General features: G+C 35.7%; 1 protein-coding gene and 1 non-coding gene across 2 annotated transcripts in view; both read left to right on the top strand.

The window, feature by feature from the left end:
- LOC5570945 (protein daughter of sevenless) overlaps positions 1-26997 on the top strand; it is an 86546-nt gene that overhangs the window by 4407 nt on the left and 55142 nt on the right. The gene's annotated exons all lie outside the window — the stretch shown is intronic.
- On the top strand, positions 15991-16093 carry Trnay-gua. Its single transcript has 2 exons — positions 15991-16027; positions 16058-16093. It is a non-coding gene; the product is annotated as a tRNA-Tyr (tRNA).

Genomic DNA, 26997 nt, shown 5'->3' with positions numbered 1-26997 from the left:
TTCTAGTTAACTGTTGCTGATTAGTTTTAGCTCTTTGTTTGACTGGCCAGATCGCTCTAGCATACATTTACATGGATTGTACGACATTTTCCAGAATGACATTCCCCAGAAATCCATTCCCCAGAATAGGACATTCCCCAGAAAAAAAAATTACAAGAGATTTTTGGGCTGTTAAAATCTAGGTGAATGGTAAATAGTAAATAGTAAACACGTTTAATTGAAAAATTCGAGGAAAACCAAATTATAGTTTTCATAGATATAGATACAATTAGAAAGAACAGCCAATTTTAATAGAAGGAAGAATAGCTATGAAAACAAAAAAAAAATCAATAGCTTGGGTCAAGTTTGATCATAAAACATTGTATGACATATGTAAGAGCAGCTTATTTTGAACGGTTGTGCTACTTTTCTCCGAATGACGGTTCCCCGAATTCCAGTTCCCATAATGCCAGTGCCCCGAATACCCTATTTCCTCGAATAGCCTAGTTCCACAAAAAATATTTAGCTCCTATAATTGTCATAACTTTATGGCTATTCTTTACTTGATTTGCGGTTTTTTCGAGTTCCACCATCATCGGCATTTTTGGCAAAATGTACTTACATATTTATTGGAGGATAACCTTATAATCTACATTATCTTCTTTTAATTGCTTATCATTCTTTCTAGTTCAGCACCTAGTCCCCAAAGACTATTCTTGCACCTGTTTGAACTGCATCACTTTTCAGGGAAACTAGTCATTCGGGAAAATGTCTTTTGAGGAAATGGATCATTCGGTAAGCTGGCATTCGGGGAAATGATTTTCAGGAAAATGACAGTAGCAAAATCATATTAAGCAGATGTCAAATTGTTAAACATTTCCCCTCAAGATTTTGGTTGTTGAGCCACGTACACAAATATTTTGAAATTTCAAACCCCCATCTTTCGTCTTTTGTCCGTACAAACGTTTTGAAATTTCTATAGGCCGTGGTCTTTGATCAAACCATGCACCCCCATAGATGACCAAGTGGTTTATGGACAGCCCTAGATGGTTTGCCTGAGAAAAGGGAAGCAAACACTCGCCTTTTAAAATATTTATTTTTTGACTCCATCCTTTTAGATTTTATTTGCTTGAGATCCATAATAATAATTTTGACCAAATAATATTTTGGGTGAATTGACCCCTGGGTCCGCAATTCGAAGTTTCTGGGAATTAGAATCAATTCAGCAGGTACATTTTTAACGATAATAAAACTAAATAATCAAATCTATTTTTTCCACTCTTTTATAACGTATAAAAACGATTCTGAGGAATGTCTTATTCTGGGGAATGTCCAATTCTGGGGAATGGGATTCTGGGGCACGTCATTCTGGTGAATGTCTTTCTGGGGTTTGGCTTTCTGGGAAATGTCCTACAACCATTTACATGTAGGCAGCGACGACGACAACGGAATTATTCAAAGTAAGTAAAGTTTGTAAGGATGCTTAAAATATATCCCCGAGCCCGATTTCATCTTCTAAACTCGTACCAATTAGCTCATACGGTTGAAATAATAAAATTTCTGTTAGATATCAGGTATTTCCTTAAGAAATTGCCTACATTTAGGCGTTTTGTCACAATTCTTGAAATTAACTATTCATTATTTCTTTACATATTGCATTATTAAGAATTTTGCCAGCATATTCGGATTCAGGGAGCTCATATTCATTATGTAGAGTTGTTTAAAAAAAATAACAATAATCGCATTGACAAGCGATCGATTTCACCCCGAAATGGGATTCTCCGATTTTCTATTTAAGGGATGATTTTTAGCACTAAAACCACATTTGTTATAAAATTTTGGCACATGATGATTCGTTCTTGTATTCAATTGTTTGGCGTTTTCAACATGATTGTAAACAGACAAGAAAAACCATGAAAAATGATCAATTTCACCCGAAAGTACGGTACATGTAAATTTCAAAACGTCAAAACCTTATAACAGCAAGAAAAATGTGCTTTTCTATGAAAAATAAGACATGCCTCGATATTTACCAATTTTTCTATACTTTAGTCATGAAAATCAATAGTTTTCATTATTTGAGTAGATTCGTAGAAAGATTTCCAATTGATTGGTGCAAGAATCTTGAAAATTTATGCGGGCGTTAGTAAGTTATTAACAGTCAAAATCTAACCACTTTTCGTGACGCGAGCGATTTTTCGTTTTTCGAAATTGTACCCCAGTATGTTGCCGTAAGACGTTATCCAACGTCAAAAAAAAAAAAAAACATGTATTCCCATGTTCTTTTTTCGATTGCATCGTAGGTTATTATTCGTGAACCTCAGGCTCACTTTCTACGTAGACTTTGATCATACAGAACATTGATAGTTTGTATGCAGCCCAGGCCTTAGTCATTCTCTCCATCATATAATCACAAAGATAGGAATGTGCTTCTTTGATATGCTTTGAGATATGTTATGGCGCTCAAATGATAATTTACATATGCAACCCAATTCACCCACAGTCAATGATACTCGTGAAATAATCACCTAAGAAAACAAACCCAAACAAACAACCCCAAACAAATTTTCATCATAGTTCTTTTTGAGAATGCTAGGATCGCAGGTTTTCCGGAAATGTCTGTTTTTGGGAGATTTTCTAATAATTATTGCCCACGGTGCCCCGACAGACCGTCATTATGAAGAAAAAAAAAGTTCATCAAACCTGAGTACAGGGCTCGATTCCTGGGGTCATTCTGCACCTCTAGGCGAATTTTCAAAAAAATCCCTAGGAGGAATCTAGAGAAATCGTGATATGAAGTTTTCGACTAAAAAAAACTGATTACGCGCAAAGCATTGAAGCAACGTTGCCGGAAGAAGGAGAGCTCACCGAAGCCTCTCTTGAGGACTGCTGGAGTAGTCTCAAAGCAGCCATTAACAACGCAGTGGAAGGTGCCATTGGGTTCGTTGAAGCAAATCGACGGAACGGTTGGTTCGACGAGGAGTGTCAGACGGTTTTGGATGAGAAGAATGCAGCGCGGCCGATGATGCTGCAGCAAGGCACCCGTCAAAACGTGGAACGATACAAACAGAAGCAAAGACAGCAAACCCATCTATTTCGGGATAAAAAGCGCCGCCTGGAAGAGTTGGAGTGCAAGGAGATGGAGCAGCTGTATCGTTCTCAAGAATCACGTAAGTTCTACAAGAAACTCAATGCATTCCGCAAAGGCTTTGTGACGCGAGCCGAAATGTGCCGGGATAAGGATGGCGGTATCTTACCAGACGAACGTGAGGTGATTGAAAGGTGGAAGCAGCACTACGATGAACACCTAAACGGCGCAGAGCAGGAGGAATGGCTTCATCAGTACGGCGGATGAGGGAGACGTGCCAACTCCCACAATAGGTGAAGTTAAGGATGCTATCAAACAGCTTAAGAACAACAAAGCAACTGGAAAGGATGGTATTGTGGTATTGGAGCGGAACTTATTGAAATGGGCCCGGATAGGTTGGTCACTTGTCTGCACCGATTGATAGCCAGGATCTGGGATACAGAACAGCTACCGGAGGAGTGGAAGGAGGGAATAATATACCTAATATACAAAAAGGGTGACAAGTTAGAATGTGAGAACTATCGAGTGATCACCACTCTTAACGCAGATTTGTGGGAAGTTGGTTTATGGATCGACGACAGACCAAATCTTTATGTTGCGGCAGATCCTCCAAAAATGTCACGAATATCAAGTCCCTACGCACCACCTATTCATCGATTTCAAAGCGGTCTTTGCCGGGAAACTGACTAGACTGATAAAGGCAACGATGGATAGCGTACAGTACTATCTGAAGATATCGGGCGCGTTATCGGTCCCGTTTGAAACACGCAAAGGATTTCGACAAGGCGATGGTCCTTCCTGCTTTATGTTAAATACTGCACTATCTTCAATAGATCCAGTTCATCTGTTTACCTGACGACGTGGACGTTATCGGAAGAACATTCCAGGTGTTTGCTTAACAGTATACCAGGCTGACACCTGGAGAAGAACGGGCTGGATTGACGGTAAATACGTCGAAGATGAAATATCTGCTGGCTGAAGGAACCGAGCGTGATAAAGCTTGCATTGGCAGATGTGTGAAGATCGACGGAGATGAGTTTGAGATGGTGGATGAATTTGTCTACCTCGGCTCATTGACAACGTCGGATAACAAATGCAGCAGAGAAATTCGGAAACGTATCATTGTTGGAAGTCGTGCTTACTACGGACTCCACAAGACCTTGCGGTCTGGTAAACTTCACTTCCGTACTAAGTGTACCATATTCAAGAAACTGGCCCTCTATGGGCATGAGACGTTGAGTTGCGTTTGAACGACGTGTGCTTAGGACGATCTTTGGCAGAGTATGTGAAAACGGTATATGGAGGAGAAGAATGAATTACTCGCTTGCGCAACTCTACGGTGAACCCAGGGCGGAGCACGTTGTGAGAATGCCGGACAACAATGGACCAATGCACGAGCTCACTAATTTGACGTTTGAGCGATGCCGAATTCACTGGTTGCCATGGCCCCATAAATAACACGGCACCGCTAAAACGTCAAATAGTGAACCCGTGCATAGGTCCATAGCGCAAAAATGGTGTTCACCTCGAATCCGGCCGGTACAAGACGAAAAGGAGCGCAGCAAGCAAGGTGGTTTGACCAAAGGAGCAGAATATTGGAAGTTTAGGGCGATCGAGAAACTGGAGACTAGCAGTCATGGACCGAGTTTGTTGGCTTGCCATTGTGGCCCAGGTGCCATTAAAAGCAAAGCAAGAAAGGTTTCTAAAGTCTCTCTTTGCCTAATTTTGCTCTTAAGGAATCCTTTTGCATCAGGATTCCTTGCAGGTAAAATTAGGAAAAGAGAGACTTTAGTAACCTTTCTTGCTTTGCCTTCAATAGCACCTTTTAATTATATAGCAGGCCTGCCCAACTTTTTTGAACCGCGGGCCAAGCCGCAGAAATAATTTTGTGCCGCGGGCCACATTTTTAAACGCACAAGTATTCCCTTGACGTCTGACAACAGTCAGTAAATGAAGTTCACAAAATCTGACGCAAATCAGGGAATGGAGTAAATTTAATTTGATGAATAAAAAGATTAAAAAGATAATTGGTTAAGCATTCTGCTGGGCATTGTGAGAGTCCCTTTCAAAGTTATATAATAATATAGTCCAGAATATCTTGAAGAATCTACCCTGACATTTCGGATCTTGTGAGAATATACCCAGGAGTTTTCGGAAAACTGTACTTCGAATTCTGTCAGAATCCTACCTAATATTATTAGCATGAACCGGAATGTGCTAGAATCATGATCAAGCTTTTACAAAAATCTTGATCAGAATGTCCAAGTATAAAGCCTGTCCACTATAAATTTCGGACACGGATGGCGGGTGTACCACAGAAAGTTCGAGAATTTTACAGAAAGAAGGATTAACATCCTTGTCAACTGTTTATTTTGTAGATATAACTCTTTTATTCTGAAATAAACAATTGTTTTTGTTGAATTATGAGTAACTTTTTTTTGCTGCCATTATTTGGGTGTCCGAAATTTAACGTGGACAGGCTTTAATAAGAATCGTGTCTAGCATTCCTCCAGAATTTCACTCAATAATCATTTTGAAATCTTTGAAAAGCTAAAAAGTATTTCAATAGAAACCTGCTTATAATTTAATTATAAATCCGTTTAGTATTCTGGCAAAATGTTCCATAGCGTTATGTTGTAATCTTGCCCAGGATTCTAGAAAATTATGTATTGAATTCGATGAAAATCCTGGCTATGGAATCCTGGTAAAAATTCTGTGAAAATCTTGCCAATGTAAAAGCTGATTTGCTGCTAATAAGAAAAGTAATCGTCTATCTCGAAGCGTGGGAAATTACTTGCAAGATGAAATGGTCAAGACAATCACATTTCTTTTAACGCAGTACGCAATTAAAAAGAAATATCATTTCAAAGCGAGCTCTCTGTAGGAAATTTCTTGACCCATTCAGTCAAGGAATTTCTATACATTGACGTAGGAACAGGGGGGGCCAGGGGGGCCTGGCCCCCTCCAGAATCATCCAGGCCCCCCCCCCCAGAATTTTTGCTGATATTAAAAATAAAAATTAAAAAACGAAGCAACATCTTTCGAATCAATGTACATGACTCTTGTTATTGACAAAAATCTCTTCAGTAGTTACGTTATTTTATGTTGTACAACTACAGTGAGAAAACCTCGCTTGTCTTACACAACATCAGCGTGGCGGTTCTAACTTCGGTGAATTGCGAGACAACCGAAAGCTCAACCGTACTCGATCGGTTACTGTTTGAACTAGCTAATGATTGTATACAATATGCAAAATTTTAAACATCTCCGTTGCAAAAAACACCATGGAATAAAAAAAGCGTCAATATCCTAGAAGTATAATTCCCAAAATTCGTTTTTTTTCTCAAAAATTCAAATAGTCCTGCATAAAGCATAATGCGGCATATTCATTGCATTCTGATTCTTCATGTTTTTTGGAGGAATGAGAATCATCTAAAGAACTCTATATATCAACATCAACTCGTATAATGTCAGAAAAAAATAATTGAAAAATTAGAATTTTGTCTAAAGCAATTTTTCAGAAATATAAAGCGGGAATTTTTGTCCAAAAATAAGGCTTAACTTGCAATCAATTTCGGATTTTTTTTTCAGATGAATGGCAGAAATTTAACATGGAGTGAAAAAATGTAACAAAATCGACCATAATGTTTTATTCCAGTAATAAATTCTATCTTTGATTTTGATTCCATTTTTAAAGTATTTAATTTTGCATGAGTCAATTTACTGCGTAAACTATATTTTTTCAAGAAAACCTATTATTTCGTAAATAATTTGATAAATTTCCAACAGATTTGAAGCATTTTTTTTCAAAAAACTTTTCGATATTCTTTATAGAATTTTAATATGATGAAATTCCTCAAGAGGTGGTCAGAACATTTGCAAATCTCTTGGTCAAATAATATTGTGGAACTTGTTCATACTTTCGAAGCATATTCCTCCTGATGGACATCCATTCTTCTATGTCTACTATATGTTAGCAAATTGATTCCGGAAAATGTTTCAGGATTTACTTAAAAAAAGTTACTTAATTTTTCAAAAGTTCAGTTTTCCCGCAATTCCTCAAAGAAAAACATTGATTCTGTCATATCTAATGCTGTGATATTTCGCTGAATTTCTTCTGTTATTTTTTTTTAATTGTTTTCTTAAAAGTTATATAACAAATTCTTCCGCTAAGTTCATTAAAAGTCATAAAAAATATTTCCAGAGTAATTCATAAATTTCGTCAAAAAATCTTCTATATTTAGGATTATTCAACAATTGGAAAGAATATTGCCTTCGAAATTTCAGATGAAATTTGTCGAAAACACCAGGAAAATTTTTGCTTCAGCAAATCAGCATAGCGGTAAAGAAATCTGTAGAGAAACATACAGCAAATAAATGGGAAGGGGGAAAAAATTATTAAGCTACCGTCAGACGGGGCTACTTTTGATTCCGGGGGCTACTTTGGACACTCGCGTTCTGGGTTTATTTGCAACATAAATATGAATCTGAGCCATATTGTGTCTTCAGTACTTTTATTAACCAATATATGCTCTACAATCAGGTATGAACATTTCTTGAAACAACATCAACAATAACAGGATAAACAAGAAAATATGTCAAAAAAGTCCGAACAAGTATTCGCAGGGTACAAAACATTTGCTATGTAAACTTTGTTGTAATTTTTCACATATCGTGCAAAGTTGTTGGGAGCATCACAAAACTATCAAATATTCATGTTTCTAAAAAACTTTCGATAATTTAATGTTGAAAATTGTTGGTTTATAAAAATTATCGACCAAAGGTCTTAATTTTACGACCTTCATTTTAGTTTATAGTATTATTTTGTATGTTTAATAAACTAAGGATTCAGAAAAGTTAATAATTGTAAATTATATATTATTCAATACTTAAAACAGTAAACTTACAACATTTTATGTAAATCAGTTATATTTAAATGTAAATTTACATGAATCCTCAGTACAAAGCAATTGCATACTTCATCTGCTACAAATAAACTACTCTTATGCCATCTCAACACTATTAAGAACCAAAATGAATGTTAGATAAGCAAAATGTTAATTGTTTACGATCTTGCGAAACATTATTCTCATACTTTATGGATTGCACTTCAAATAAAAATTATTCATAATTACAGGAATTGATGAGATCATTCTACATATATAACAATAAGATTCAGAATACTTTGTACAAAACTCATTAATCTTTGCAGTAATTGGTAGTTACATCATTCGTGTATATGAACTTCAACAGTCAAGCATTCCTAGCTGACACTTCCAATAAAAAGAAGATGAATTTGAAGTTACAATCCAAAAATTGAGAGGAGTATGTTTCGCAGAAAAGTGTTATATGTGTGTAATATTAGAGCTTTATAATTTTCGAATTCAAGTTTGTTGATGAAAAAACGTTCTAAAACATCATGATGGACGATAATCTATAGAATTAGTCCAAAATTTATGAGAACAAATCATTTGATTATCAAATTGTATTGATTTATAAAAATGTCCAAAGTAGCCTCTTTTTTGTTTTGAAGGACACATTTTTTTTGCTATTCAAGCAATATTTTTATTTCTTGATAGATTTGCCTCATATTTTGCACATTTGTTACGCACATATACAACTTAGATATATGCAAGAATAATCGAAATCTATCCATAATTTTAAGAGCAACAAATCCTCAAAGTCGAAGAATGTGGAAATTATGTCAGAAGAAGCCCCGGTTGACGGTATTCATAATGAAATTAGTATTGATCGTCCTTGAAACACTTCTTTAGAAATGATTTTGCCAATCATTGGCAGAATCCATATCCTTAGTTTGAATATTTGTGCAATAAGAGGGCGAAATTTATAGAGGCATAATTCTAGGAAATCAGAAGTTAAGGAAGGACAGATTTCAAGAATAACTTCTAAAGAAGTTTCTGATGGACCTTCTTGAGAAATTTGTTTTATTTGTAAATTCATTAGATAGGTTTTAACCATCTTGTAATTTACCTCTAGAGAAAAAATAATAAATTATCTTTTATTGTACCATTGCCCTACCTGCTTCAACATTTTATTATTTCTCCTTCCTTCGCATGACTTTTTGAAAAATTTAAAAAAAGGTAAATTATAGGAAGAGTACAACAAATTGAAAAATTCTTATACGTATGGTTCCTGATTCCTATAAGTCCATCAGAAATTCCTTAACAAACTTCCAATGCAATGCAAAAGTTTTCCCTAAGATTTAAATTAATCAAAATCTTGCATTACAAATTTTTCCACAATACATCTTTGACCATGTTCTTTAAAGATGCCGGCCATATTTTTGCGTAAAACTTATACAGTACTACAAAATAACCAACAATATTTGGAGTTTATTTTCATAATTTGGAGTTATTTTCAGAACCTGAAAGAATAGTTGATGGAACTTCTTGTAGCATATCAAATTACCCAATAACATTTTCAGTTAAACTTCTTAGAGTTTCCCACAGTCTAGAAATCTATAGCAACATACCAGAATTCCCAAAACCTCTATCATTCGCACATACTTGAATGTTAAGAGTTTCTCACAACCAAAATACTTGGTATGCATAACCAGCGTTCCAATGAACGTTGTCAAGTGCAATCCACTTCAAGCAAATTAATTGCTAACCTTTCTATATCCAAACCAAAGACGATGACCCATGTCATCGACACCTATCCAAAATCCAAATGCATTCTCATACCATCGATAAGTGCGAGACGTAATTCGATCTCACTATTTGTGCTAGGCGCATCGGTGCATTGGCGCATCGTTTCCCATGGCGCAAGTGGCGAGTTGATTTTTCCTGCTTACGCATCGATGTATAGGACAGCTGCACATGAACCGTGTTGTATACAAACTGTAAGAGGGTGTGGCTACTTTTCAATATATCCAAAATTATTAAACAAGTGGAACACCAAGCACCTCCCACTAGGTTATATTTTGTGTAGAGTTAGAAAATTCCATTGTAGACTTAAGGTATCTTGTAATCTAAATTTGGATCAATAAATGACTTTTGTTTTAGACTTCAATGAGTCGGTTTGTCAATTCTGATGACAAGCCAAGTAAGTAGTGTTAAACATATTAAATTCTGGAGAATTTTTTTGAGAAGTTCAGGTATAATTTGTAAAATCTTTGTAAATACGATGAAATTTTTTTTCAAAAGATTGCCAAATGAATGATTGCCGCGGAAGAGTTCTTGAGAGAATGTATTCCGCTAGGAGCTTCATAGGAATGTTTTTTTTGGGTAAGCATTTTTGAAAATAAAAAATACTAAAAAATATAGATAGATCTGCGATGGACTTCTCTGAAAAATCATGAATAATATTTTCTCAATTAAAAAAAAAAATTGCTCATGAACTTCTGCTTTTTACTATCTTTACAGAACACCTGAGAGAGTCAATCTTTTTTTTTTCGGGAAGACTGGATAGTTTCTGCTGCGATTTTTTCAAACAATCATTTAGTAACTTCAGGAAGAACTTCAAAAGCAAAGTTGTTAAAACTGTTGACGAACTCTCTGAAGAATTCGTGGAATGATTCCTTGCTTGGTGATCTTGAAGACATTTTTGATGCGACCCCTAGAATTTTTGTACAATTTTCTAGAAATCCTAAGTAATTCCTGAAAATCCTAAATAAATTATCAATGAACACAGGAGGACACTTTGAACTTAAAATTGGAATTTATATGTAATAAATACATGTATGACCTTCTAGCACAAATGATTAAAATAATTTCTAATGCATTCTCTGGCGGAATCCTTCAAGATTTTTTTAAGCAGTTCGATAGAGATTGTCTGGTAAGATCAGAAAGTCTGAGAATGATTTTCCGTGGGAATCCCAGGACGAACTCAGTGAAAATTGGTAAAGGAGTTATTGAAAAAAAAAAGCACTGAAAAGTAAGAAAAAATTCATGAAGAAATTCCTGTGGGTATCTATGTAAAGCACATTGTTGAATACCTGAAAAGTTCGTAGAAAAATCACTATGGATATTCCTTGTGAGTTTTTGGTAGAATCCTTGTAGGATCCTTGTAGGAGACCTACAACTATGACTGGATTACAAAAAAATGATTGTTTTTCGTAGCGAAAATTGAAATTTACAAATATCTCTGATGTGCTGCGAAATGAGACAAAATTACAAATAAATAACAAAATCAATAAAATCAATACAAGTCTGTTAAAACTATTTTTTTTTTTGAAAATCGTGAAATTTGCAACCGACATTACTTCTGTAAAGCAAGTACTTGCTAGGCCCCCCCTAGGCCCCCTCCAGAAAAAATCCTAGCTACGCCAATGTTTCTATACTTTTCTTGAGCGAAACAGCATACTTATCTTTATCCGTGGAAGTCGTGCCCAGAATTCTTAAAAAATCCTGTTCAAGATTTTGTAATAATCCTGTCAATGGTGAATGTCGAAGTAAGTCATGGTAGAAACATTGTTGAATTAAACACAATGATGATTGAGATTTAGAATTTGAATCATTCATAAAATATTAAATATCTAAGAAGGTTTAAAAAAAAAACAAAACAATTTAAATTATTACTAAGTCCGAATACCGTTTTGATTCATATTACGGACAGCTTAAAATTCCGGACACTCCAATTTGTTTGGGAAACCGTTCAAAAGTTCGTAGATAGCTGCCTTAGACGTCTCTTTAGTGGTTTGAAGATTTCAATTGATGATTTGACTTTTCTATTTATGATTTTCATGAGCTCTCCGGAACTTGACATCAAAGTGTCCTCATGAAAAGTCCTCACATTTCTATTATTTTAAAATCATTCATGTTGCGGAATCAAAACCTTCAACCTCCCATTAGAAAGCTTAGTGTTTTGAAAGAACGTTAAAGCGGAGGAATAATATAGAATGATTCATTTTAAATTCTTTTTGATGAGTTATACTTCATTGAGTCCTTAAGTGTCCGTAATATGAATCAAAACGGTATTAGGTTGAAACTAAATTGAAAACTTTATAGGCTTAGTATGTTCTTACTTCGGGTTGGTAGAGTATTCAACGGGCAATTGTTTGAACAATTTATTGAATTTAACACTATTAGTACAAATATCGGAATAAGTTTTTACCTGTGAAAAAAAATCAGAGGTTTTAATGTCACAGCATTAAGAATTGTCATCATTGCCACACAAGGAAGGTGTCAAAATTTACATGTACGATGTTGAGTCAAAAAGTAGCTCAGTAGTCAACTCTCCTCAACCCAATATATCTACTTGAACAATTAATACTTATGAGAAGATATAGAGTTATATGCAAGTTTTATACACCTTCCAACATTGCCAGATCGTAGATCGTACGCAGATTATGCGAAACAATACGGAAAAATCTTAGATTGGTGTATATAAGTGTGCATTCATTCATTCTTGCTTATCCTTTAGCTTTCCCAAGAACCTGGCCAGGACAATTTTCGACTCCCAAAGCTCTGTGTATGGTAACAGAAGACAACCCTCATATAGTGGGCTACGGCTGTACCATTAAAGCTGACAATTTCCTAATAAACTTCCAGGATAATTCTTCACTAAACTGAAGAAATAGTAGGCAAACGTTCCTGATCTTATTATTTTAAGCTTTCTGTTGGTGCACAGTGCCAAAATAAAAAGTATACTGTAATTAGAAGCGTCCTGTGTGAGATTAGTGCCTTCGAAGTTTTAATGCAATCTAGCAAGTCGTATTTTAAACTGTTTCGCCTTAAAATATTGAGCAAACACACACGGTGGTTACAGATGACGAAAATAGTTAAGTTTCTATACGCCTTTGAATGAAGATAGCATGTGATGGAGTAAAAAACCTTGAGGAAGTCTCTGAGAAATTCCTGAAAATTCTAGGAATTATTGGATACATTCCTGGAAAACTGAGACTTGCTTGAGAAATTTCAGAATCTAAAAAGTAAATACAAAAAACATTTTCAAAAAAAAAATGTTGGTCGAAGTCGAAAATGAAGACAAATTAAATTATATAGATTAATCTTAGAGGTACCGAAATTTAAAAAAAAATCCTAGGGAATCAGTAAATGCATCACTGGATAACTTCATGAAAAAGTTTGAAGAAAATTTTGGGCAAATGCCTATAATGAAATTTTAGGATAAATCATGAAACAAAACCTAGAATGATCTCTTGCGTAATGTCACAAGGAAACCCTAATCAGATACTAAAATCTTTTAAAACCTTCTGTTGTAAATTACTTTTGCAGTATTCTCAGATTCCTGTTCGGATTTTTTCCTTTTTGTTGATTTCTAATTGGTCTCTTTATGATTTCTTATTGGTATCTTTTGAACCTCTCAAGAGGCATGTGGTCTCAAAAGCTCCTATTTTAAAAGCACTTAATCTCATTATCAGCCCTGGTTTCAATCACACTAAGTTGGATAGTAACCGAGTATTTCACGTTCTCTACCATTCTATGCACCCACAAAAAAAATCATAAAATCAACTAAGTACTGTTCATTTTATAAAGTGGACACTTTGGACATGCAATATCTTTTTAATTTATCAATGAAATCGAAATCGGTTTTCTGTACATCGTTCGACTAATATTGTACAATGCTGTGGTAATAAAAAAGTTACCAAAATAATATGATTTCACACTAATAAGGCACAACGTTTAGAACGGTCGATTTTTGGAGGTTATCAAAATCAAGGATTATTAAAAATCGGCAGGAAAATTCGACAATTTATATTTTTTATTTTCAAAAAATGGTTGTACTTAGAAAGCATCATCAATTAGAAGCTTGCTAAAAAATATCAAGTTATTTTTGGAGAATCAATTTTGCAGATATCATAAAATCATTTTTTATCATTTTTTTTTAAAGAAAAATATCTTAAATTTAAATGGATCTGATATGAGTAAAATTTTAAGGTTTAAAGTACGTCCAGACGGAAGTAATAATATAGTATTTATAATAAAAATAACTTACGCCTTCATAGAGTTGCTGATTTAGTCCCCACGTCATATTTTAAGCACAATAGAAAAACAAATAATTTATTTTCAGAAGACCACTCAAAGCACAATGACAATCATCAAGATTGGGAACACTGCTTGAATTAAATCAAATTTATTTTGCATGTATTATTTTCAGAATATGTTATTCTGAGACTACCTATCAAAATATTTTGAGAAAAACGCTTACAGTTTGCTCTAGATCGATAAACATGCGTATATAATTTTAAAAGTATGGGATTTTTCAATAAAACGACCAGAAAGAGTAAATTTGATACCCAAGAATGCGGTTGAAACTCAAGATTTTGCTTTTTTTTTTATACATATATAGTTTCTTTAGTAATCTAAACCAGTTTTGAACACGCTTATTACTTTACTTTTTTGCTGGTAGTAAAAAGATGGTGTAACAGCAAATTTGACCATAAGGAATAGATCACTAAAGTGACTCAGCGTCAGGAACTGATGGTATATTATTGATGTTTTTAAAAGCTCTACCTTAAGTTGAATAGTAAAGGATACCAACATACAATTTGTTCATTAAATTTAGGATTTTTTTCATGCGAAAAATAATGCTTAAACTTGACGAACAGTTTTTCTTAGGAATTTTTGCAAAAACTATTTAGTTCTTCAACCGAAAGCATTTTGTAAGTTTCTGTATTTTCATAACATTGTAGAATAATAGTTGAACGATACACAGAAAACCGTTTACGATTTCATCAATAAATAAAAAAGATATAGAATAAACAAGGTGTTCACTTTATAAAATGAACAGTCCTTAAATGCCATCTTGCTTGACCATCCTGCTGCGAACCACTGTTATTTGCAGTGCCAAAGGAAGGTACCCCCCATATGGCGTTGTGTTTGATAGTATCGAGTTACGACGACGTGACGAGCATGGGACTGATTTTAGCTTACAGCGCGCAACCGTTAGTTAGGTGGCCGTTCGATATCTATCCAAACGACGACATAGCAGACCGGTGGGAATCAAGTTCGCAAGACAACGGGCTACTAGCTACATACATATTGGCACTCCATCGATAAATAGGGTTGGCGACAGTCGAAGCAAGCGGTTGCCACGACGAAGAAAGGATGAAACTGTATCTACCGTTGACCGTGGCGAGAAATCTGATACACCATCAAGGTTGCCTTGGAGTTTGTCAACCGACTGTATGGGAATTGTGGGATTTGTTTGTCAGTTTACTGACAGCGGTTCTATGCCAATAAATAATCTTTGCTTTCTCAAGTTATGTTGGGTCAATTTCTAGCTCTTCAGCCCGATTATTATTAAATATTGAATCTATAACGTATATAACTAGTCTTTGTATTAATCCCTTAGAAAAATGTCAACTTCAAAAAGCAATAATAATCATCCTAATTTACAATTCGGGAGAAACATGATCGAAAGTAAAATGACACACCTAGTTTCCATCAGCCCCACCCAATGAAAGTATAACGGCGTCTACTAAAGATCTTTTTAGCTGACCGCAAACTTTATGGATAGATCTGATTTTACTTCTTTATCAACTTCCCACTCTTTCAGCTCAGCTTGCGATGTTTTTTTTTTGCTGACCCCACCAATTTTTTAGTAACTTGTTTAAAAATATCTCGACGGTCTCTCTCTGTTTTACGATTGTAAAATTCGCTCGCAAAAGTGAATGTAATGTGAGCTGGGATTTTTGCCACCACCAACGATCATCGTCCATAGCCTACCTTGTCTCACGCGTTTCTGTTTCGCATCGCACCCTTCCAAACAAACCCCACTATCTTTATGCTACAAGCACCAAGCAGCTGACGAGGTTCGTTTGTTTTGCTCAAAGTTGTTCCCCCCAGTTCGTGAAGTATCGCGAATTCGCTCACAGCGAAGTAGGCCTTGTCTGAGCTGTTTGTTTATTCATGCTTCTGTCTGCCCCCGAGAATGAAGGCTGCATTTTTCATCCAAGTTAGCGATTTTTGTGGCCGTTTCATCGGTGGCTTCCCAACAAGCCTTCGATAGCTCAGTTGGTAGAGCGGTGGACTGTAGTCTCGAAGTAGGCGCTGAGCCTCAGCAGTAATCCATAGGTCACTGGTTCAAATCCGGTTCGAAGGATAGATTTTTTTGTTGCTTCACGTGATTCACAACGCTAAAAGGTACCAATGCCTCCAATATAAATCAATTAGGAAGCTGATAATCTAAAACAGCTGGTGAGCGTCCTAATGATAATTTGCAAACAAACGTGTCTTCGCTGTTATCTGGTGTGATCTGTGCGAGGTCGTATCGTATGCTTTTTTTGCGTCCGTCGCTTTTCGTGTAGAGTTAGTTAGACATAGGGCGCAGATTATCGTTGGACACGAAACAATCGGATTCTTCATTAGTCATTCCGCTGCGTCATCATTCTTCGTATATAGTTATGGGTGGTGCGTCAGCTGATTATACTGGAAAGAAGATGTTTGTCTTCTGTCGTTCGGTAGTGACTGAGCTTCCGTTTGGTGACTGTAATTTATTGGCGGTGAAGATGATGCATTTCGTGATTGTTGTTAAACAAATGTCGCTTTATTAAGAAGCGAAATCGGCATATTTTCAAACGATCTGGAAAGGGCTTTGGTCATTAGACAATATTTACTAAATATTGGAAGCAGAGCCTACTGTTTTGTAGGGTTTTAATTTTCATGATCTATGAAATATCTATCCGGGCAAAATTTTGTTCCACAATTTTTTCAAATTATCCAATTTGGGTTTTCATAACATATTAATAACAGTTTATGATAACCATTTTCTAGATCTGAATCTTACTTGAAAATTTAATATATTTACATTGACTCAAATTAATTTTCGTACAGGGTGTTGTTTTCACATCAATTTGGTAAAAACTATGATATGAAACATCGAACTAAAAATACTTTATCAATAATTAACTGTTTCCAATTACTTTATTTTTGGGTCTAATAGAAAAGTTTTGAATTTGTGCCTGAAATTTACTCAATTCATATTCGCACACCTATCAAAATTCGAATATACAAATAAAGAAATAAATGTAAGACTTTCTATGTTCGAGTATCTTGTTACATCGTTCAGTTGTATTCGAGTAAATTAGGATAATTTATAGTAGACATAGGGTGATGTGCTAGTATCCATCGTATTAAGCATTGATCAGTGAGAACTGCAATTTTCCCAGTATTGCAGTGAATGATGCTGATACAAACCGATGCCAAACAATTCGTTCTCAACACGGCTTTTGTATTGTACAATAGGATTTTGATAAATCTTGACCTTTTTTTGGAAATAATGCAAAGAAAATGCATCTTGCCGTATTCTCAATCCGTCGTATCGTTTTCATTTCTGTCGCAATCAATTTCCGGATTCGTCTCACAGCTTACGGCTTACTGTGATATATTGAGTGGTCGAAACACAACACATCAACACTATAATAAAATGATTCGCTTGAATGTATAGATCTACGGGCATCTCCCTCCATTCTTTCAGCAAGATGAAATATAGTAATTTCCTTTAAAATGCATTGTTCGTTATAAAAATTCAGCCCACACATATGAAAACAATTCCTTTTGACCGTACAATTATGACATTTGCTCACAATGCAACGAAAACAACACAATCAAAGGAACCGTATTTTTACGTCGAGCATCGCGCACACATTGATGCGCACAAGCTTGTTTTTTTATCAGTACGAAGGATTGAACTTTGTTTACATTCTCAATTTTACGCGGTCGGTGAGGAAAATTCATAAAATTTCGTGAGTTATTGAACTTTTACGGCGTGTGATTGGAATGAAATCCTTCAGTGAAGAAGTACGAGTGAAAATAAGTGCCTGGCGAAGTAAGTCACACAGGGGGGCGGGAAGAAACTTGTATCATAAAGCGGTGTGATTGGTGTCGATCGTTAGGCATTTCTCTCAAATCGTGTTCGTCCATGCGATTTCGGTGAAAAAATGCAAAATGGATAATCGAACTGAAGATATTCAACGAAATACAGTAGTTTTATTGCATTTTTGGTGTACAAGTGTACAAACCATGACAGCTTTCACAAAAATACACTTGGATAATGAATCTATGTTGCAGGTAAGTTGCAATATCCACCGTAGTGGAACATTTTAAGTTTGATACGACGAATAATAGCGCTTACGACGAAGTAGATCGAAACCCTATGTTGTTATAACATTCATTAAGTCGAGAATTAACGTCATCTTCTTCTTCTTTCTGGCGTTACGTCCCCACTGGGACAGAGCCTGCTTCTCAGCTTAATGTTCTTATGAGCACTTCCACAGTTATTAACTAAGAGCTTACTATGCCAATGACCATTTTTTGCATGCGTATATCGTGTGGCAGATACGATGATACTTTATGCCCTGGGAAGTCGAGAACATTTCCAACCCGAAAAGATCCTCGACCGGTGGGATTCGAACCCACGACCCTCAGCTTGGTCTTGCTGAATAGCTGCGCGTTTACCGCTACGGCTATCTGGGCCCCTTATTAACGTCATCTTTTTGTAATATCATTTCCTTTAGAATGATATATGGGAATACTGGATGAATTTTATAAACTTATAACTTGTTCAACAAGTTTAACATTATCTGCAAAGGATATCGGTCCATATTTCTTGTATACCAAACAATTAAAACTAATGTCGAATCAAAATTCTTCATTAAATGTCTCATTTTAGCTCTTAAGTGGACAACTATAACCAAAAGTTAATCTTTCTACTGAATACAATATTGAAGATTTTTTTCCTCTATTGTACTATCATACGTTATTATAGAGTTTGATAGTAGGAACGTGTTTGCCGTAATGTTAAGCATATACGTTATTCATAACCATAAAACATATTCCAGTTAAAATCTATCCACCTATTCATTTCATCATTTGTAAGAAATCTTCTACAGACCTTCTTGACCATCGCATGACCGATATAGCCATAATAAATAATATGAAAAACAATCACAGTCGATACCTTCTCTATATTTGTAATTAAGATTCTTTTTCTGGCCAGTTTAAAATGGAAACCTTTTCCTATTGTTTAGAACGAAAATTTGGTTTATATTGATTAAAAATAATAATTTAGAAGAGGTTTTATTTACACTAAAAATTTCTTAAGGAATTATGATTTGGCGCCACAACGATTATTGTTGAAATTTTTTAGTTTCACTTATGATTTCGGTGAAGAATTTCAGTAAATAATTTCATAAGTCATCAATGAAATTCGGTAATAAACGCAATGATAATAACTTAATTCGAATTGTCAATCGATAATAATGTTCACCTTTTATTTCAGGCGTGCTCAAAAATCGTCATGTTATTAGTCATGCTCTCGATTAACTTGTAGCCAACATCGAAAGCGGAGTAGTTCTTCTAGCGATAGCTATGTAATTGTTGTTAAAGAATTCAAAGCTCTCACTTATGAAACTTATGATCCCATTTTCGAAATGTTTAAGCGTGCAATGAAACCATAATTTGGCTGGCTCATAAGTCTTGATTTATGGAAAACCTAAGTATTTTTGCCTCAGTGTACGCCAAAATAGTTTCAGATACTATTATAATGCGAGTAACTCGCACCCTCAACATAGGGTAGAGTCCTCTATGGTCGAACAGCCTCTATGCCCGGACATTAGACGTTTTTCAGAAACCAAGAGTAATTTTAACACCATAATACAATACCTATTGGGCAGTTATTAGTTTACACCGTTCAATATTGATAACAATCAGATAATGTTTTTGAGGCAGTAATTCAGGGTAGAATATGTTCATGACAAAGGATTTTTGCGTCAAATGCCCTGAACAATTTTAGCTGCGCTGCTATCAAAACTCTTTTTGAGCTGCTCAGTGAGCATGTTTCGTGTATGAAATTTTATCGACATGATTGAATTTTATGAATATCTTTAAATTTGATTAGTAATGTAAAAACATATTTGAAATTTGAAAAACTGGAAAACTGTTTTCGGGTATGTAATTTGGAATTCTAACCCCTTTCACTTTAAATTTCTATTCTCTATTTTTATGCAAGTATCTAAAAAGTCTCTATTTTTTTAAGAGACTTTGAAGAGTCTGTTTTTTTTAAATGGTCTCCGAAGTATCTTTTTTCCTTATCTTGCTTGCAATGAATTCTGATTTCTGCAGGCTCTAGAGAAACCTTCAGAGACTGTTACAAGACTATTCAACTGATTCTTCAAGAATTTCATCTCGGATTTCTCGAGGAAAAGTTTCAGGAATTATGCTAGTGGTTTCTCCAGAGAATTCATCTGGAATACTTTCAGGGACTCCTACAAAGATCTCTTTTCTAGAGATTCCTTTATCAATTTTCCCAAATATTCTTCCAGCAATTTTTCAAACGATATCTTGAGAAATTTCTCCAGAATTTGTTCCTGGAAACTTCCGAGCACTTCAACGTTACTTACTACTCCAGTTGTTTGCTAATGGTGGTAAGCTCCATCGAAGTTAATACGCGATTGGCGTATCAACTTCGATGGAGCTTACCACCATAAGAGATTACTTTGATAAAAATTAAAACACTGTCCTAGGACTTCCTGCAAATATTTTACATTAACCCTTCAAACGAAGGAAACTCTAGGAGATCTTTTTACAGAATTTCTTCCAAGAAAATTCCAGAGTTTAAAAAAAAATGTACAGGGTACCTATAAGTAGAATTAAAACCAAATTTAGGACTATACCATTTAATTCCACTAGAGCTTGTATCCTTTGACAGATAACTGTAAGGCCGTCTTTAGTGTCGTGTACTAGAGTCGAGTCTAGTATACGACACCGAAGACTGCCTTACAGTAAAGATCGAAATACGCATATCTGTCTAAGGATACAAGCTCTAGTTCAATTCATGAAGAAATTTAAGAGATAAGTCTCGGGTTGCAAATACAGTAGTTTCTCGATTTTATCACTGCTCGTTTTAATATCGCTTCATTATATCACTCTCGATTTTAGCACGGTTTTCTGTTCGATTTCATCACAGCACAATAGTTGTTTGAAATTCATACAATTTTCATTGAAAAATAACCTTGAACAATTAACATTTATCTATTTGACAAATGCTTTTCATTTTATTCGCCCTATTTCTGCAATATAAATCTCAAATTTTGATGAAAACCATATAGCAGAAAAAACATTTTTATTTTATCACGCTTCGCTATATCACGCCAAAATTGTTGGGGTCCGTGATATAATCGAGAAATTACTTAATTAATTATTGAATCTTTGGACAAATACCTGAAATAATTTCTGATAAAATTCCTTGAGAAAATCATTGAAAAATGCATACAGTAATAAGAACAGTATTATTTGTCGTAATGTCACGAAAAATTAACAAAAAATAGAAATATTCTTAGAAAAATCTCTGTTCTGATTTCGTGAAGAAACAAACTCTTATCTCTTGGTTCCTGTTAGATTTCGTTCTGCTTGTTTTTTTTTTTCAAATTTCTGTTTGGTCTCTTTTTGGTTCCGGTTCAATCTTTATTTTGTCTCTTTTTCTAGTAAAAAGTCTCTATTTTCAAGACACTTAGTCGCTACCAGCCCTGAAATGCAAACAGTTCACCATAATTGATAAACTTTGAGGATGAAGCTCCGTTCAGTTTACAATGGTGATCAGAGCTCTTACAAATGATATAAAAATAATGAAGTCTCATTATCAACTACAATTCAGTGGAATAAAACTTAAGCTTTGATATTGTTCTACCTTAAAAGAGGTTCAGCATGCATTAAAAAAATCAGAAAAAAACGCTTGAAACATTATTGAATGCCAGAGTGTCCGTCTAACCAGGAAATCCGGGAAATACCCGGGAATTTGATATGACCGAAAAAACGGTAAATACCCGGGAAATTGTAGAACACTTCGGAAAAAATATATTTGGTTCAAAATGAATATCAGTACATTTCAATTGAGAGAAACTAGAAAATTCTGAGAGGATGTGCACGGCTGACAGACAACTCGCACTCCGCATCATGACTTAATGACGCATCATGACGCTTAACGAAATAGAGGTGATAGTTGACAAATTACTTAAAAGAATCGCTGAAAAGCAGTTGAATTGGAAATGAGAGTTTCCGTGAGTTCTATAAAAGATACCTATTTAGCTATATTTTCTTCTTGAAGTTTCTAGCCAATATGCAGGCGTTGGTGATTGCTTGGCATTTATTTTTGGTAAATTTAAGTAATTCACTGATTACTGATTTTTAATGAATATTATTTGGATTATTAGAATGACTAGCCTTTAATCCGTGACAGAGTTTTAATGAGATGCCTGATAAGATTTTATATGGATTTTTTTGTATGCAAAATTTAAGCAAAGTACACGGCGAAAAAATGTAAAAAAGGTGATCCATTTTAAAACAGTTTTTGTAGACAGGTTGTGATTCTTCTGACTTAATTTTCTCAAAACTGTATGGAAGTTACTTACGTCGATTTGAAAAAGTAATCGAGAGTTTATTTTTTCGGCGAAATAGGTTTCTGTAAAAAAGATCTCTCTTTAGACTCAACAAGAGTTCTACCGGATCAAGAATTTTCCCAGAAACCAGCTCTGCGCCATGTCCAGGGTTGGGAAAAAATCTGAAATTCATTCTACAGTAGCCAAACAAAGCCAATCGCAGTCAGCGAAACCAGTGAAACTCACGCCTATCGCTGCCTTAGGCAAAGAGCCTTGAAAATTGCAAAACACCTGTTGCTAAGGGCAACCCAAAATTACTATAGAAAAATGTTCTATTTCCCGCTGCATTTCTCGCATTTAGAGCCTTCAATGACACTAACGGTTCAGAAAATTCATGAACCCAATGAACCGATGCACGAGTTCACTATCTGACGTTTGAGCGGTGCCGTGTTATTTAAGTGACCATGGTAACGAATGAATTCGACACCGCCCAAACGTCAAATTAGTGAACTCAGTGAACTGCACGAGTTCATTATTTGACGTTTGAGCGGTGCCGTGTGATTTATGTGACCATGGCAACGAGTGAATACGGCACCGTCCAAACGTCAAATAATGAACTCGTGCATCGGTCCATAGGCTACTTGATGAGATTCACGTTCATGAACTACTGTTTTGGGAAAGCCACGTGATTTTCGCGAAATTCAAGCCTACTAGGGTAACCAATATATTTTGAACCTCTAAATATTTTGGACCCCCTGGGCCATTTTCCTGCAAATTTCCCAATTTAAATCGAAAAACCAACTCAATTCGCATGCCATTTGGAAAGATAGGACTATTCCGCACTTGCAGCAACCGTTTGTACATAAAAAATGTGTTTATTCTATCTGAAATTAATTTAATTTAATCGGTTCAATCATGCAACCGTTACAACACGTTACCTATAGAAATCGAAGCCGTCAGAAATTTTTCAAATGTAAACAAAAACGTTTTTCAAATTTATGCACTAAAAGCGTAGAATTTCTTCGGTTTTTCATTGTCAATCGATTGGTTAGACTGTGGGCAAGCATATAATACAACCAGTGTCGTAGACTTTGTCGCCAAACGGTAAAAATATGCCGGGGGTCCAAAATATATACTTTGAGGGTGTCCAAATGTATTGGTGTGTCCAAAATAATGAAAAACAGTGCTTCACAATTCAACTATTTTAGACATTTTTTAGATCCTCCATGATCGTAGGGGCATTTTTATCTCGTAGGGGAAGTATTTCTCTACATTTTGGCATGTTCTTTGACTTGGTTACGCTGTGCAATTAATTAATTGGGACAAAAAACTAAAATCACTTCCTTAGGGGGTCCAAAATACGACCGTCACCCTACTATTACCATTCCAGTACTGGCCATGTCTAACGCATACTATCGAAGGCATTCTTTGAAGTGATTGAATTGATTATTGAGTTTTTCATTTTGTGGAACTATGATCTCAATTTAAGCATACATAGAGTAATTTTTTTTTTAAATAATTCCAAAATATCTTCGTTTCCTATGAATTCTAAGATGTGCTGGTAGCTCTGACGCCTTTGTAGATTCGCGAACCTGTCTAAAAATGGATACTAGAACTGCTTCGAAATCCAGAACGAATGTTCTGAAAATCAAATCAAATATCAAAACTCTCTATCAAACGTCAAAAAATATCAAGCTGCAGGATCATAATGTCGTTCGGTTTAAAATGTTTTGGCACCGGAAGCAATCCGGGAATTTGAAATTAGAGTATTACAGGTATACCTCCATTTAGTGCGCATTTCGATTTCAAAATTTTCCATAACATCTAAGCAAATTTTTATTTCATCTTTTGTTTTCTTTTCAGCTAAAAGCTCATTAGAAAGGCTTAAGCGGCCTGATGGCCGGAGCCAAAATTTGAAATTTTATCACAATTTCGTCAAGACAGCCGTAAGAATTTTCTGTCACGTTTGCTTCGGTACCGCGTTATCAAATCGGCTGGCGAAAAATAGAATGGGCTGATGGTGCTACGCCACTTGTTTTAGTTTTGCAAATTTTAATTTTGTGATGTTCTGCGGGCTGGAATTTTACGTGATTCGTAATTGTTTGACCGGCACTACGTCAACTGGAATTTTTGTTTGCTTGTGGGAACGCAGCGAGACGCGAGAGTGTTTCTAATTTACTGTTCTCGTATCCGCATATGAATTCAATTTAATGAGTTGTTTAATGCTAATGCTAATTTCACCAAGGGAAAATTATTCGAAAATTAGTATACAGTCGACTCTCCACATCTCGATGTTCTATATCTCGATATCACTCCACATGTCGATGATTTCTTAGGTCCCTTCATTCTGCATACAATTTCTCTCTCCACATCTCGATATTTATTTATTTATTGTGAAATAATCATCGAACAACATTGTCTACATGATTTACTTAATCTAAAGTTATTCTAGCACAGCTAATATTAACGAGCATTACGGAGTCGATTTTTAAAAATTTCTATAGACGAGTCAAAATCAAACAAATAATACACTGAATTAAACACATTGCACATGGATCGTATAGGCTCATTAAGCCCGTAAAGTGTACGACGAGAAGGAAGGTACAAAAATCCTCTAGTTCTTAACGGTCTTTCGATGGCATAAATCCCAATTGTTCCTAAAATCTTAGGTGAATCTATCTTACTAGTTAATAATTTAGCTACAAATAATGCTTTTTGATGGTTTCGTCTTATGTACAATGGTTCCATTCTCAAAAGTTGACAACGATCTTCGTATGGAGGCAGCTCAAATCTATTGGCCCAAGGAAGAAATCTCAAAGCAAACCTCACAAATTTCGACTGTATGGATTCAATTCTGGTTATCCAGTTACTGCTATGCGGGCTCCATACTATTGAATTGCTGTCCAACACAGAGCGGACAAGCGAGTAATATAAAGCTCTCAAACAATACGGATCGCGGAATTCATAACCGACACGCATTATAAACCCTAGGTTTTTGTTGGCCTTAGCAATTGTTTGGAGGTAATGACTATGGAACGTTAACTTTTTATCCAGAATTACAGATACTCTTGTCAGTAGCTGATTGTCAATACAATAGGGATATTCAATGTCATTTTTCTTACGACTAAAACTTATCACATAACATTTAGAAACACTAACAATAAGAAGATTTCGATTACACCATTCAGTAAACAAGTCAATCAATCGTTGAAGCTCGAGACAATCACCAGTAGAACGAATATGGAGGTACAATTTCAAGTCATCAGCGTACACTAGCTTACAGCCTTGCGGAAGCAAACAGCACACGTCGTTGAAAAATATAGCAAATAATAATGGTCCTAAATTACTGCCTTGTAGAACTCCCGAAGTGTTACAAAACATAAACGATTCTGTGTCTCCAATTTTTACAGACAGCTTACGGTTGCACAAGTAAGATTGAAGCCAAAGAACAATATCGTATGATACACCTAGACGATCAAGTTTTGCTAGAAGAATTCGATGATCTATTCTGTCAAACGCTGCTTTAAGGTCGGTGTACACTGTGTCGATTTGCGCCCCTCCGTCCATTCCGGTCATGCAAAGCGAAGTAAACTCAAGCAAGTTCGTGCTTGTGGAACGCCCAGGGAAAAAGCCATGCTGCTCTGTAGCAATGTGCGGTTGCATTTTTCGAAACAACACCTCTCCCATCAAAATCTCGAACAGCTTAGAACCCGCGCACAGTGAAGTTATACCTCTGTAGTTGACGATATCTTTCTTGTCACCCTTTTTCAAAACTGGGAACATATACGAGCGTTTCCAGCATTCAGGGAATCTTCCACTCCGCAAAGAAAGATTTATCATCATACGCAATGGCTGGCACAGGGCTCCAGCGCATTTTTTCAACATTACCAATGGAATTCCGTCTGGACCAGGTACAGATGAAGACTTCATTCCGCAAAGAGCTTCGAAGACATCATTATCGGTGAATTCCACAGCACTTAAACAAATAATGTGTTCAGGAACGTCGCGTAAAGCAGTTTCAATTTGTTGATCCGTAGCAGCATCTGGATTGAATACACTAGAGAAATGGTCAGCGAAGAGGTTACATTTTGCTTCGGTTGAGTTGGCAGTAGTTTCTCCAAGAAACATATTAGTTGACAGACCATGCTCACTACGCTTCTCGTTTATGAATTTCCAGAATGATTTAGGATTCCGTTTTAGCTCCGACTGCTTCCTTTCCACATACTTGGAGTACAGAAAACGATTATGGCGGCGGTAGCGGTTGCTAGCAGCCACAAAACAATGCTTCGTATAATCATTGCGTTCTCTGGAATATGCTTTCAGAGCAGATGCGCGTGCACGTTTCAAGCGACGTAATTATGCATTCGACCAAGGTGGTTTGCAACGTGGTTTGACAACAGGGATGTATTGCTCAAACATAGAGGTCACTGTTTGATTGAAGAAGCTAACAGCCAAGTCAATATCGTTCATGCTTTCTATTTGGGTCCAGTCGATATTCTCGTAAGCGATATTAAGAGAAGTAATATCCGCTTTGTTGAAGTTGTACCGATTAACCTCAGCTGCATCCACAAACTTACACGGCAACGAAATTTTCAATACAGCTACAAGCGCAGGATGGTAAAGATCGGTTGAT

This window comes from Aedes aegypti, chromosome 2 (assembly GCF_002204515.2).
Source record: "Aedes aegypti strain LVP_AGWG chromosome 2, AaegL5.0 Primary Assembly, whole genome shotgun sequence".
NCBI classification, from domain to species: domain Eukaryota; kingdom Metazoa; phylum Arthropoda; class Insecta; order Diptera; family Culicidae; genus Aedes; species Aedes aegypti.
The sequence above is the reverse complement of the archived record's forward strand: the minus strand, read 5'-3'. Positions and strand labels throughout refer to the sequence as shown.